Source organism: Ochlerotatus camptorhynchus, unplaced genomic scaffold (genome assembly GCF_037179485.1).
Source record: "Ochlerotatus camptorhynchus isolate MF236.1 unplaced genomic scaffold, CSIRO-AGI_Acam_v1.1 ptg000212l, whole genome shotgun sequence".
Lineage (NCBI taxonomy): Eukaryota > Metazoa > Arthropoda > Insecta > Diptera > Culicidae > Ochlerotatus > Ochlerotatus camptorhynchus.
The window spans coordinates 448,404-463,829 of NW_027040702.1; the positions used below are offsets into that span (position 1 = coordinate 448,404).

The 15,426-nt window shown below is 41.3% G+C and overlaps 1 protein-coding gene across 1 annotated transcript in view; it reads right to left on the minus strand.

Moving 5' to 3' along the window:
- Positions 1-15,426, minus strand: part of AMPdeam (AMP deaminase) — a 71,686-nt gene that overhangs the window by 44,311 nt on the left and 11,949 nt on the right. The window lies entirely within an intron of this gene.

Sequence of the window (15,426 nt, forward strand, 5' to 3'; positions counted from 1 at the left end):
TGGCTTAGGCCCTTATTACCGATGTCGCTTCACGGTGAAGTGACAAGTTATCACTCACGGTGAAGTGATTCCCATTTGATTTAAACGGCAATCACTTCGCCTTGAGTGACAACTGGTTACTTCACCTCGTTTTGACCGTGAAGTGGCACTCGTAATAAGGATCTTTACTTCCCTTGCGAAGGAAGGCGTGATCGGAGATTTTATGCCTCAGAAAATTCCGACGGCGCCGACAGGGATTGGACCCAGGCCCTTTGGAATGACAGGCAGTCACATTAAAAACTAATGCTGCTATCAGTGAGACGAAGCTGAAAACTCAATTTGATGTGCATTTTTCCTGTTGATAACAAAACGAGTATTCAAGTTGATGTTTTGCTAAGGAAATGAAAACAAAGCTGATACAACATATTTTTGAAGAGCAAATGTACATCAACATTAGAACGCGTAAATTGAAATAAAATTATGATTTCAGTTTGATGTTGATATTGAAATATGACTTCGATATGCTGTCATTTTGATGCTGGACTTTGCTCGGGTAGATGCAGCGTGCGAAGAAGGTGCGATCACTTTTAAGCAGAGAAAAATGCATGTTTATGTCGGCTTTGGTCTTTGGTACTAGACGTGGGGGATATTTTTGGTTCTTAATTACCGTTGAGAATGGCTTTCTCGCTGTCAAAAATAGACTACGGCGTTTGAAGTGAAACGGTGTCGCTCAAACTCGGGATCGTTAACATTTTGTAGGACACCGCGAATGAGAACGACCCAAATTTGAGTTTATTTTACTCATAATCGCAGAAAGTGCAGGAACTCAGCGATAAGTAAATTTGCCTCATGCTTTCCTGTGGGAAAACCTAAAAAAACTACCGGAGTAATACCAACATACTGAGTGAATCCAATCTTTACTTCTCTTATATTCGCGTTTTTTTTTCCTAGAAAAAAACTGGAACATAAGGCTCAGCGCTGCGTTCCTGCACTTTATGTGATTTATGAGTAAACTAAACTCAAATTTGGTTCGTTCTCATTCGCCGTGTACGAAAGAAGAAGGGCCTCTGTCATCCTCGGACAGCAGGGAAAGGGAATTTTATTTGGATGCAAGCCAAACGGAAGCGGTCGGGGTTGAAATATTTTCTGAATGACGTGTGAATTTTCGAGTGATGTGAGTTTTATCATGACTACCCATTAAATGTTTTTGGAGAAGTTTTTCAGTTTCTCAAATTGTAAGATTTCTACTGTAGGTGTCTGGGAACTCCGCTCAATATTTAAACAATTGTCTCGAACGAGTGACTAAAATTTTCAAATTCCCACTTTAGATTTTCACGAACTCCTTAGAAACTAGGATGGAGGCGAACCAGCCCCAGGCTGAAAGTCTCCTTAATAAAGAAAACTTAACTTAACTCCTTAGGAACTTAATGAGTTTAGACCAGATTGAATCAATCGACTCTAAAACTTGTGACTGGGATCGTCAAATTTAAACTTTTGATCTCCGCGATCTCCGCTATTTATACTTTAGATCTCCGTGAATTCCGCTGAAATTTCAAGATTCAATCTACTTGCGGCTCAGATTATTATGATTCTATCAAGACTCTTAAATTTGTGATTCAAATGTCTAAATTTCTAGTTAAGATCTTCGTAAATTTCACGGAGATTTCTTGAACTCAAACATGCACCTCAGTTTTTAGACCGGCCATGCTTTATGCGGTGCCAATATGGTCTAATTGTTGCCAGGCTTAATGGAGCCTCGCTCGCGAGTTTGGAATGAACCGAGCGTAGCATTTTTCTGAGGAGTAGAATGCCTACTGTCAAATCATTCCACTGAGCTTCACAGCTTGTGAGTGAAGGGGGATAAAATGAGAGTGAGGTTTGCTGCCATTCATGTCACACGCTCTTACTCTCACTCTGGGTGAACTCTTAGCTTCTTGTGTCGAACAAAAAAGTCATCCAGAGTCTCGAAAAGCGCACCTCACGTCAAATCATCCTCTCGCTGAATTTCACTCTCCCTCTTTCTCGAGGAGTTTTTGTTTACTTCTTCCGTATTCCTGCCACCCCTCACTCGAGGACTGGCTAAACTCGCAGGACAAGAGTGAGTTTGAGGAGTTTCAGCAATCCTTGGTTGTTGCACTACCAGGAAAAAATCACTATAAAAGAATATCGGTCTCTATACGTCATCCCGATTCCAAAAATACGAATGTTCATCGGTATATGGCAGTATTTCCCACTATTTTTGAAATAAAATGCCGCCATCTTGGATTTCAAAATGGCGTCAGATATCAATTTCTGGACTCTAGATATCACCCCGATTCCAAAAATACCGGTGGGTATTTGACAGTATTTCCCACGTTTTCTGAAATCAGGAGCCGCCATCTTGGATTTAAAAATGGCATCGGATATCGGCTTCCGGTCTCTAGATGTCATCCCGATTCCCGCCATGCTTTATGCTTTGTCTAGTAGTTGCAGTGCCATGAAAAAAGCTCTTCAAAAGAATATCGTTTTCCGGTCTCTAGACGTCATCCCGATTTCAAAAATACAAATATTGATGGGTATTTGACAGTATTTCCCATTTTTCTTAAACCGGAAGCCGCCATCTTGGATTTAAAAATCCCGATTCCAAAAATACCAATATTGATGGGTAAAGGCAGACTAAAAGTAAATTGGTACGTCCCTCGCTAGCACACCTCTAATGTTGAGAATCGAAAATTTTTTGACAGTGGTTTGTTGACACTTCTATAGAGAACAACTGTTGCAAGTTTGATCAAAGTAGTCGATCGCGTTCAGAAATAACGTCAAATGGAACTCGAAAGAAGAAAAAATATTGTGCACTAACACCTGGAAAATCCGGAGTGGTTCGGTTCCAAGCTGGATCAAGTGCTGAAGATGCCGAAAACAACAGTTTGTCGAGTGCTTAAAACCTACAAGGAACCCCTGAGTGTGGAAAGGCATTAGCGGACCTACGAAAAAAGTGGAACCAATCGTCAGCTGAGATGTGACCAGAAGGTGCAACGCCAACTTTCAAACGGCGCGGAACATCCTTGCTAGGGAAGGATACAAGTCGTACAAAGCCAGTAAACATCCGAACCGGCACATGAAGCAGAATTCCGTGGCCAAACATCGTGAAAGGCTCTTGTACGACCGTGTTTTGACGAAACATACGTCAAACTCGTTTTTAAGCAGCTTCCCGGTCAAAATTTGTACATCGCGACTGGACGTGCGAATGTGCCGGAAAGATTCAAGTTCGTGTTTGCCGACAAGTTCGCGAAGAAGGCCATGATTTGGCAAGCGATTTGCAATTGTGACCCGAAAACGGAACCATTAGTGACATCCTCGACGATGACATCCCAAGTTAACATCGAAGAATGCCTGAAAAAGCGTGTATTGCCGTTCATCCGCATGCATAGGGGCAAAGTCATCTTTTGACTCGATTTGGCCAGCTGCCACTACTCCAAGGTGGTTCTGGAGTCGTATGCTGCCAACAAGATTTTGTTCACAAGCTAATGAATCCTCCGAATTGTCCGGAATTTCTACCAATCGAAAAATACTGGGCAATTTCAAAGCAGCGACTTCGACGAAGTGGCGGGGCAGTCAAGGGCATCCAGCAAATGCGGGCAAAATGGAAAAAAAAAGTGCGCTGATTTCATTCGAACTGGAGAACTGTAACCATCTAATGCTGTAACTTTGAAGTTTTAATAAAAATACTGTAAAGCAACCATTAACGGACTTTTTAATCTTATTGAATCACGAATTACAGGTTTTTTTGTGCGTATCAATTTACTTTTAGTCAGCCTTTAAAAGCTAGCTTAATATCAGAGATTGAAAGTCATCACGCAGTCAATACCGAAATAAAATGGATTTCACGAGTGGAAATTCTTCCATGCATGTAACTCTGCACGTTCATAGACTCGGAACGGACAGCTGTAGTAAGCAATAGGCGAGAAACTGAGAGAATGTGGAAAAAATGTCCGTACCGAGTTCAAACTCGCTCGAAAAATTAAAAACTGCACAGCAGAGATTAAGAATCAGAGAATGAACCGTTTTTGACTCAGTGTTGGAATCAATTGCAACAGTTTCAACATAACGCATTCTATTCAATGTCAATTTAAATCCCACAACTCTGCGGGGAAGTTTCTTAAAGGAAGTTAATGTTATGGCGCCTAATAAAAAAACAAACTTTTACATTCGGATTCGGCAATACCTTAACCTATTATCGTCAGGGGGTAAACAAAGTCCTATAGCCCTCAAATTTGGCCAATAGATGCTCTGAAACACAATGTATCCACATGTCAAAATTGAGGCCTCAATTTGAGAATTAGGTATTGCCGAAGTCGTCATTTACACAAACTAGATAATCGAAAATCGACGAGTTACAGAGAGGTCCGATGTTTGCGGATGCAGTTTTAGTCGTCTTTGTTTGTTTTCTGGATTCATTTATTGCTGATTTTTCGTAATAAAGATACTATTTGTGGTCAGTATTCAAACAACCAAAGATCAGGCAATTAGGAAAAGGGAATACCGGCCAAAACTCCATCCACCAACATTGGTACTTCGTTTCAGATCTGTAGACACGATTTCTCTAAAAATGTACGAAACGTTTTCAAAAATATAGACTCTGTCAGTCCTTCTATTTTCAACTGAAAACAAGTTGACACATTTCTGGTTCACACTCAAATCTCATAAACATCAGGTCGTTGACACCGTCTTCGAAACGATTTCACAAGACTTTGAAATTGAACATGAACAACCTCCGTGGCCAACGTACGGCAATCATTTTTGTCAATAAGTATCGTTTGATAATCAATGGTAAATGCCCCTTTGATGAGCAAACATCGCCTCGAGTTACCGCCTGCCACATTTGCAGTCCGATAACAACAACATTCCGCTTAGCGCACGGCTTTAGGTCTCTCATCGTCGGCCCACTTTCCGAATCTAAAAATGGATTTGAAAACAATGTTCGTAAACACTTTGTTTAGTATAATTAGTTCTTAAGTCCTTTTGGTCGCCGGTAGATAACGGGACACGATGGACACCATTCTGTCACTCGTCAACCCAAACCCAAACGAAGACATCACCGCCGGTCAGTGATTTATTGCCATTTGACATTGACCTTCCCCCATTTACAAACCCCAACCCCAACCCGCGCCACCACCAACATTGTCACAACAACAAGCCGCAACAATTTGCAACAGAATGGGAGTTTGTCGTCACAAAGGGAAAACAGCCGCTCGATCAACTGCTTGCTCTCGAATTCTACAAACCACCCCTCCCCCCATGCTCCTGCATCGAAAAGTGGGTGGCTGCGTCATTTCTCGCTTGCTCTGTTTTCATCGCGACAAACGACGAGTCGCTTCGCTTGCTGTGTGTCAGTCGAGTCTTTTTCTTGATATTTTCGTTCGGTTTTCCCCGTACTAAAGACTTTCCACTTGACAGGAAACACGCCGACCAACCAACAGACTCTCGAAAAGTGATCACGACGTGTGACCCGAGATGCGCATTTGAATTTTTCCCGTGCATAAGATCATAAGATAGGTGGGGGAAAAAATGAGGGAAACCGATTTTCGTCTGTTCGATTGTTTACGTAATCACGCTACCCGTTGGATTGAGGGAGTTTTCAGCACGGCTTGCTTGGATTCGGAAAATGCACGTTGCACGTAGTTTGCTTTGATTGCACGATGTTTGTCACTTCACAGGAAAATACACGGTTTTCACTTGAAAAATTAAGTTCACTTATCACGAGTTTAGAATTTTTCACGGGGCTCTACGATAGGAAGGAAATTTGGTGTAGAAAAATAAAGTCTTCACAGCCAATCACAAAGTGGGTGAGCACCACAGGCCGAGGCACAACAAACTGTTTTCACTTCACTTCACGAAGCAGATTTTCACTCTGGTTATGGTGACTGTTTTTGTTATTTATCTTTGTTAGCACACCGCGCCGCACACACCAACTCTGATTGTCAGAATCGTCTGTTGGCCGCCGTGTGTTACGATTTGCTGCTCTAGATGTGTATTTTAGTAGGAGCGAGCACTACTCTGCAAGCAAGTTGCCGTCTTCGCAACCAAAGCAAACGACGACGACGGCGACGGCGACGTTGACGGATGGACGGTTAGTTGCTCTGCAGTGCAAGTGTGCGTGCTGATCTAGGGATGTTCAGCTTTATCGTTGGGTTGGATGTGATGCTATAGGTAAACTTGTCTGAATTTCGACAACCTCATTCGAAGGGATCATTTTGACGAAAGAATGGATCATCTTCAATTGAGAAACGCTTGATGTCATCAAATTGAGTGTATCCGAGTGTTCATTCCGAAAATAAACCTGAGCCAAACTGACACCACTTAGACTTCTACCAGAGCCCCAGATTTACCCGACATTCGTCTGACACAAACTCGACATTGAATGAACGTATAATGCATTATAGAGCCCCTATCCGGCGAGCTGGAGTGAAACAAGAATGTATACCATCACCACCAGGGTATCAAAACACAGAGAGCAAGCAACAAATAGACAAAACGTCTACGACGATTGCCATGACAAACTCTTTCTGCAACATAGCTTGATCGGAACGGTGGATGGAAAAAGATAAATTTTAGGGTGTATGGTTAACGACCCCATTTCCGGCCTATTAAGCACAACCCGCACTTAGTATTTCTTAATCTAGCGCAGTTTAGCACCAAACGGAATGTTATTATAACTGATGGCTTCCAAATTTCCGTATGTACCGTAAGATTTGATAAAGAGAAACCAATCGTTGAGATATTGTCAAAAGTCTTACACTGCTTCTTGACGCCAAACTCGGCCTACGGATTCTAAACTCGGCCTAACGCATTGAAACGCCATCGAAACGTCAATGAATTCACTTCGGCCTATCGGATGAAGATAAAAATTGATTTGGTCGGAGCGCTTCTTTTGTTTTTGGGAATAATGGGTGCAAACCTTCACATCACGCGTTCTTATCGACTTCGTTCCGTAGCTTATTAACTAAAGTATCGTACCAAATGCATAATTGACTTGTTAACTCTGAAATCATGGATTTATTTGATGTTTTCTGCTCGATAGGCCCAAAATGGGCGATTAGGCCGAAGTAGTTCTCTACCCTATAAGAGTCACGCAAAGGGAAAAACAGTGGAATTCGCAGCACGGTTTTCCAAGGATTCCTCACCCCTTCGCTTGGCCACAGGGGATTTTTTTTATAAAGAACTCCACTACCATATTTGCTTACCCTATTTCGTCTGCAATGTGCAGACTTCTTCAGGGTGATTAAATTTTCCGGAAAATTTTAGTTGAAGTTTTCGGATTTTCCATACTTCACATACTTTGAAAATTCATAACTCTTGAACCAAGCATCGCAAAAAGAACTTTGTTATAAGGGAATTATCTCAGCAATCCATCTGAACGACTTTTTCCACGAAGTAAATCTTGGAAGAAAATCACAAGGAAAATCAGGAAAAACTATTGTCAAGATTATGCAAATTTTTCTAATCAAATTTTTCATGCTTCAATACTTCTTATCTTTCACTAGTGAACATTTCAGAGTGGTGGCCATCTTACCGCTTTATGCCGTTCCGTCATATGGTCGTTTCTGTCCTCCTTTTTGTAGAGCGTTGAAGTCGGCTGTTTCGTGCAGTCTTTTGCAAAGTGGCCTTTCTCTCCGCATCTTCTGCATATCTCAGATCTGTCTGGGCCATTGCAGTTTCTCACCTCCTGACCGAAGCCCATGCACTACAAAAGGTCGAATCATCAAATAATAAATAGAACAAACGGTCAAAGGGACAAAAGGTAGAATAATGGAAAAAAAAACCAGTCAGGAAAAAGGTCGAGTCATGAAAAAACCATTAGGACAAAAGGTTAAAAGGGTAAAAGAGCGAATTATGAAACACCTGTAGGACAACAGGTTAAAAGAACAAAAGGTTAAAGGAACAACAGGTCGAATCATCAAAAACTAATAGCAGAAAAGGTCGTTTCATGAAACAACCAATAGGACAAAATGTCGAAAGCACAAAAGGATGAAGGTACAAAAGGTCGAATATGAAAAAATAATAGGACAAAGGTCCATCGGATAAAAGGTTGAAGGAACAAAAGGTCGAATCATGAAAAAACTAATAGGACCAAAGATCGAAAGAACAAAAAGTTGGAGGGATAAAAGGCCGAATCATGAAAAAAAAACAATAGGACAAAAAGTCGAAGGGACAAAAGGTTGAATCATGAAAAAACTATTAGGTAAAAAAGTCAAAAGGGCAAAAGGTCGAACCATCACAAACAATATAAAAGAAAAGGTTGAATCATGAAAAAAACTCAATAGGACAAAAGGTCGAAAGGGTGAAAGGTCAAAGGGACAAAAGGTCGAATCGCGAAAAACCTATAGGACAAAAGGTTGAAAGAACAAAAAGTTGGACAAAAGGTCGAAAGGGCAAAAGATCGAAGAGACCAAAGGTCGAACCATGAAAAACCTATAGGACAATTTGTTGAAAGAACAAAAGGTTAAAGTGACAAAAGGTCGAATCATGAAAAAAACAAATACGACAAAGGGTCGAATGGCCAAAATTGAAGGTACAAAAGGTTGAATCATGAAAAAAAAACAATAGGACAAAAGGTCGAACGGACCAAAAGGTTGAAGGGACAAAAAGTCAAATAACGAAAAAAACAAAAAAAACTACAAGGGACAGCTACGTGGTCTTATATAATAAATCTTATTTGTTAACTGCAGCAGGAGCTTTTGTTTTGTGTAGGAATAGGAATTTGAGCGAGGTGCTCTCTGTTTATACTCTATAGTATGACGCGCTTGACATAGGTGGCCGACAGCAACTCACGAAGAGCAACTGATTCCGATCAATAGCGGTGCGGCTTCTTCCTCCTTCTATGGATGCCCATGTGGGCTGCACCTCGCTGCTTGCAGGCAGCCTTTCGTTGTGTACTGGAGAACATCACCACTCACCACGCGGTGATTGAATAAACACCGTTTGGTGAGACCGGATTGAATTAAACTTTGAAATCTGTGTTAGGGAAATCGCTTTTCGCAGGCAATCGGTGATAATTTTAACTATCATATTCGTGCAATTTTCAAAAGTGACATTTTGAAAAATGGTAAAGTCTTAAATTTGGCAGTTGCGTAGGAATATTTCTGATCGATTGGTGATAAAATTATTGAAATTGGTCCAGGCGCAGCTGAGTTATTAACATTCAAAATCTTTCATAATTTTTATACATGTTCCATTTTCGGTTTTCACAAAGTGTACCCCCATATAGAAATCACAGACGTAGTCCTACATCAAAAGACCAAAGGTCAAAAGGAGAAAAGGTTGAAGGGACAAAAGGTTGAAAAGACAAAAGGCCGAATCATGAAAAAACCAATAGGACAAATGGTCGAAGGAACAAAATGTTCAATCATCATAATTTTTTTTCCTTGATTTGTTTTCCGTCAATCTTGTTTTCCGTGCTGAGCACCAATGCTACCGACGCCAGAGAGGCAGCTCCCACACCGTACCCTAACTATCGACCCATCAACTCATGAACCGGGGACCAACGGCTTTACTTCCCGTGATCAGAGATGTTATGCCTCAGAACATCCCGGCGGCGCCAACTGGGATTGAACCCAGGCCTGCTGGGTAATCATCATAAAACTAATAGGGGAAAAGTTGGCTTCGGCAATACCTTAAGCTATTGTCGTCAGGGGGGTAAACAAAGTCCTAGAGCACTAAAATTTGGCCAATAGTTGCTCTGAAACACAATGTATCCACATACCAAAATTGAGCTCTCAAGGACGTTGTTTACCCCCCTGACGATAATAGGTTAAGGTATTGCCGAAACCAACTTTTCCCCTAGTAGACGTAGTTGGCTGTGAAAATGCTTCCAAAGTAGTGCTAACACAGTTTATTAGCTGAGTACAGGTTGTTTAGTTGTTGAAAAAGCACTTTTGATGTTTTTTTTATTCAGCAAAATGATTGGTTGTGTAGAAGCCATCAAATGAGTAATACATTCATTTTATTTGCTTTGTTTTGCAGCTACAAGTTGAAAGTTGATTAGTATGTGTATAGAAGTGACAGTAGCGTGTATTGGCTGCTGTTATTCAGTGCGACTGATAAATTGAATAATGGTTGTGAAAAAGTTGAGTAAACGCTCTCCAAAACTATGTTTCTAGCTTCTGCTTGTAGCTTTTTTTATATAATTACTTTATTTGTACAGGTTCAATCGAATAAACTTTACAGAGCCGAGTTATCCTTTGCGTTATACATTATTACTGTCTTAAATTTAAAGTTAAAGGAACTGGACCGAGTACTCGCGGTTGTCTCGAGGTTAGTGGAGATTTACAATTTTTTGTATGGGAAAAGGGAAGAAGAAGGTTTGAAATGTGGTTTACGATACAACTTTTTAATTAATCCTAAAGCATGAAATTATTTCTATTCATCTTGAAAACAAACATTGAAAAAAAAACCCCACACGTACAAAATACAAACTAAACACAAGGTTAATCAAACTTACAATCTAAGGTTAATATCCTTAAAGTAAACATAATCTGCTTGTAGCTGTATCTGCAACATTTTTCAGCTACTTTACAGCACAACGCTGGAAAAGTTGGCTTACAAAGCTGAAAATGTTAATTGGGGAGCTTCTTCATTGACATCGAATTGTCGCGCAACTCCGGGATGTACTTCATGTGAAACGGGAACTGTTTGTTGCTGTTACCTTGGATTTCACAGAGCTCCTTTGCTTCCTTTGCCATGTTGATCACGATCGGTTGTTTTAGTTTTCGGACCACCGAAAACGCTCCGTTATCGCTGATGAGGTTCTCACTGGATCCCGAGTCGAACTTGAACACGAGCTTGTCACCCTTTTTCTTGACGTTGTCCCGGCTAGCCATAAAACTTACCGCTTTCCGCTAATTGGCTGCCGAGTTAGCTTCACCACCGACCTTCTGTTGGCAGTCCTACTTGAGGTGACCACGCTTGCCACTCTTATGTCACTTACTCGGCAACTCGAAGGGTTTCTTCATTTTGTCACCAGAAAAAGCGGCCCCTTTGGCCTCGCCAATTTCTTCATTTCGCTCTTGACGCTTCATGTCTTCAGCAAACAACCGCTGCTTAACGACATCGATGTTCATATCTTGCTCCGGAACGTTTTCCAGAGCGGTTACCAGAGGGTCGTATGAATCTGGCAGCGTCTGGAACAGCAGCACCACCGACTACCTTCGCGCCAGCTGTATTAATCAGTCGGACCAAATCGTCAATCGCCAGTAGATGTGGCCTCATCGGATAGACTTGGTTGCGAATGTCGCTTCGTCTGCTGCCCCCCTTTCCTTGGCCGGCGACTTCTCCCAGATGACCTCCAAACATTCGTTGGCCAGGAAACATACGATCAACGTCTTCGCCTTGCGATCCGCCTCTTCAAACGTGACATTTTCCCCCGTCGCTTCTGGTGCGTTCTCCGACAGATTATTCAGGATGCCGACCGCATCCCTGAAGCTCCAGTGTTAGAAATCCGGTCCACCGTTAAACTGCGGAATTCTGCCAGCAGTATTCGCCGTGGTGCCCATAACCTTTTGTAATACTTGGTTTCAAGTTTGAGAGAAATAACGGCTTTATTCTTCAAGGTTTGGATTGGGAATGACGGTGGTGTTTCGAGTGAAAACACAATAGTACCTTACAAATCAACTTTGCACATTGTGCCGAATCACATCACGACACACGGTTAGGACACACTTTGACAAGTATGACACAAAATATAATATGCAACGGCATCAATGTTGTTTGCTATCGTTGTTCCAATAGTTGCTAAGGTTTCCCACTTTGCTGACAGTCGTCAATCTTCACTTCAGGATGAAATTGATACATCCATCGGACTAGACGATCGGATTCAGGATTAAAAGACAAACATATACTTTGCTCGGATCTCTCCTGCAGCCAGTACTTCGTCCAATTCCCTGCAAGAGTTGTCAAAGTTTGAGTGATAAATAAATACCAGCAGCAAGATCATCACCTGCAATAGCAATAACTAGGTCACTCTCAGGGTCATCCACTTTAGCAACGAACACTTGCTTGGCGTTTCCGGTATAGTTTCCACTATCGGTTATCACGGTTCACATGGGTCAATGCCACAGGGTGACCAGATACATAGCGTCATACAAATCAGGCACCTTCCTCCAGGATGAGCGATCTACGGCACTACTAGTCACTCACCTTGTTTAAATAAGCAGGATTATTTCAATAAATATTATGATACCCAATTGTACATTCTTAGACAATTTATTACATAGGCTTTCTGTAAAACAAATTAAGTACATTTTGACAACCTGAAGCCGATCCTTAAGCCCTACAAACTTTTCCCTAGGTATACAGCAGATCGAACCACATTCGGCACCTCAAAGTTGTTCACTTGAAGTAAATTGAACAATTTTTTTTTTGCAAAATCCCCACTAATCTTCAAGTAGCCGCCCTCCGCTTGCAGCTGATTGAAGAGTTCCACCGCCGCCTCGCAGTTGTCATACTGCTTCATAATCAACGCCACGCAATCCACCAGAATCTCGAACTATGTCATGATGTACTCGTGGTTGATGAGCGTTTCCGGATTTAAGAGGATCCGCCGGAGTTGGGCTTCGGAACCGGCTTCCGCTACAATCAGTGTTTTGTTGGTGATGAACGGTCATTGAAACAGATTTGGTTTACTTTGCCCAGTTTTCTTATTCGGATAGAATGTCCATACTGCAGGAGTGATTGTTGAATACATCAATTCATCACGCATCTTTTTCTCGCACAATCACAAACAAACAATCACAAAAGTCATTGAAACTTCAGTGTTGCCAAACTCAGGGGATACTTGATTGGCAGACATTCGGCACAGCTAAAACATTCGGCACAGATTGAGGTGTGCAAAGTTGATTACCCCTTGGCTACATCACTTAAAGTAGGTTGCAGTGTGAGCGGGGTATTGCATCTACTGATTTTAATCGTAAATGTTTGGTAAAAATGATTTGGTAGACATTTTTGAAAATTCCCAGACATTTCAAATTTACATCACAGGCTTTCATCTGGAATCTCTGATAGGCACAGAACCACTTTGTTGAGCACCCCTAGCCTCGGGCACATCGGGCTTGCATTTACAGATAATTTCACAATGACTTGTTATATTCGTTTATGATTGTATGACGACCGTTTATCAGCAAAGCGAATACCGCGGCATGCTAAAATGGGACTGTAGTTGGTTAGAATGGTAAACAAATCGCACACCACCACAGTGCGCGCCAGATTACAATGGATATTGATAAAACAATATTTCCCCTCATTTCGAGAAATATCGTCGTCTAAAGCCCTCCAGTAAAAGTATGGACGTCCGCCTAAAGCTGCTTCAATCGAATGGTCAAAATACACTGCTTTGTTCGACTGGAACAGCTTTTTTTTTTGGTTGGCTGGTGACATTCGTCCATACTTTTACTAGAGGGCTTTATCGCCATCGTGTGGCATACATTTGATCCAACTGCCACTAGGTACTAGGCTCTTCATCGTATTTTTTTTTATTTCAGGCGATTATGAATGAAAAAAACACCTTAATATATAGGTCTCCGGTGGAAGGTTTGAACTTGACACCAACGCGGTCGGGCATGATTTACCTGTGTCAGTTCGACAGTTTATTGGCAGCTTATCTGTTCGGTAAGGAATACGAGTTAGGAAATTTACGTCTATTCAAACCATCCGAATGTTGTGAACCGCTTGTTTACATACCAATGATGTGCTAATTGTGACCTCATTTGAGTCCACCTGTGCACGTATATATATAGAACTTCGCATGCCTCTGGGTGCGATTTGTGATGTGATTTTTCCAACCAGAAGAATTACTTTCTTTGTGTTTTATGGCAAATCTGGGTGCTTCTTGAGCACAGCAGAGAAAGGAGCGCGGATGGAAAGCGGAACCTATACAATTTTGTTTACGTTTTGCCAGTGTTGCTGCTTGCTCAGCTGACGTTCTCAAGACGAGATCAAGACTCAGAGATGGGTATCTGGCAGACGTTATACACTGGAGTCGCTTTTTACGCGGTTTTTTTTTACACGGTTTTTTTTACGCGGTTTTTTTTTACGCGGATTTCGGAATTTACGCGGTTTTTTTTTACGCGGATTCCGGAATTTACGCGGTTTTTTTTTACGCGGATTTTGGTTTTTTTTTACGCGGATTTCTGAATTTACGCGGTATATCGCTTTTTACGCGGTTTTTCCTTACACGGTCTTTTTTTACGCGGATTTCGGAATTTACGCGGTTTTTTTTTACGCGGATTCCGGAATTTACGCGGTTTTTTTTTACGCGGTTTTTTTTACGCGGGACGTATCACCCGCGTAAAAAGCGACTCCAGTGTAATTATAATACGAATTTAGCAAATGCGACACAGCGGCGGCGCTTGACAATTCATAAATAATTGCACCTTCAGTTTTGAGGTGAGTATTTTCAAACGGAGCTTAGAATGTTAATTTATGCGTTGTAGAAAGGGAATTTTGTGTGTTTCAGGAAGTGTTGCCAGGAAATGAAAAATGATGTTGAAAATTTTTTTCAATCCTCTATTGTTCGCTTTCAATTTTCAATTTTTGAGTATGTTTAGCCAACAAACCTCTGACGGGCAATAAATAAGACAGGTGAACCGTGACGCTTCTATTAGTCATAAAGAAAATACTAACCTGTTTGCAGGCATACAAAATCCCTTAACCTTTTCATTTTTAGTGCAAGCCAAGTCAACGTCGGCAGTCTTCATCGCATCTCCACTAGCAAACAGTTAAATTGAATCTCAAACAAATCATTTAAAATCCACCCGAAGCTACCGCTTGTGCAATCGTCAAACAATGACTGAAATTAAACTCGTTGATAAGATAAGCGATGGTAAGTCGTCAAATGGCTTCCTGCATACGCTTATCTTAAGCTGCACACTTAGTAACCATCTGGATCTGATTGTCTCGAGTGTGCTAGAATATACCGAAAAGTAAACAAAGCTTTCATTAACAGATCGAAAATTGTCCGGATCAACCCCGCAAACCGCCATCAGACCATTGATAATGTTAATTAATTAATTAGCAGATAGGAATGATCACGACCGACGGGAAATAAATTATCATGTTGTCAATCCATCTTGGGTGCGTCACCCTACTGATGACATTTAAAGCAATGTGATAGACATTCGAGAACTAGTGAGTGTGTGTGTGGAGGATCGTGCCTTTTGGCATCGGTGCTCATTAAATGGGTAAATAATGGAACTAATGAGATGCGACTACATCGTTTAGAATAGAGCTTAGATAGCAACTACAACGCAGTTATTAAATGCTTTCAAGCAGAGCTTGAAGATTGACTTAAAGAGATATGTGAAAAATGCACTCACAAACAGCTTCACTTTAGCTTACCAGCCTTTAATTAGCACTGCTAATGCTAATAAGCCTGTAAACCAAAATTTAGTGCTTATAAGCACTAGATGTAATGGG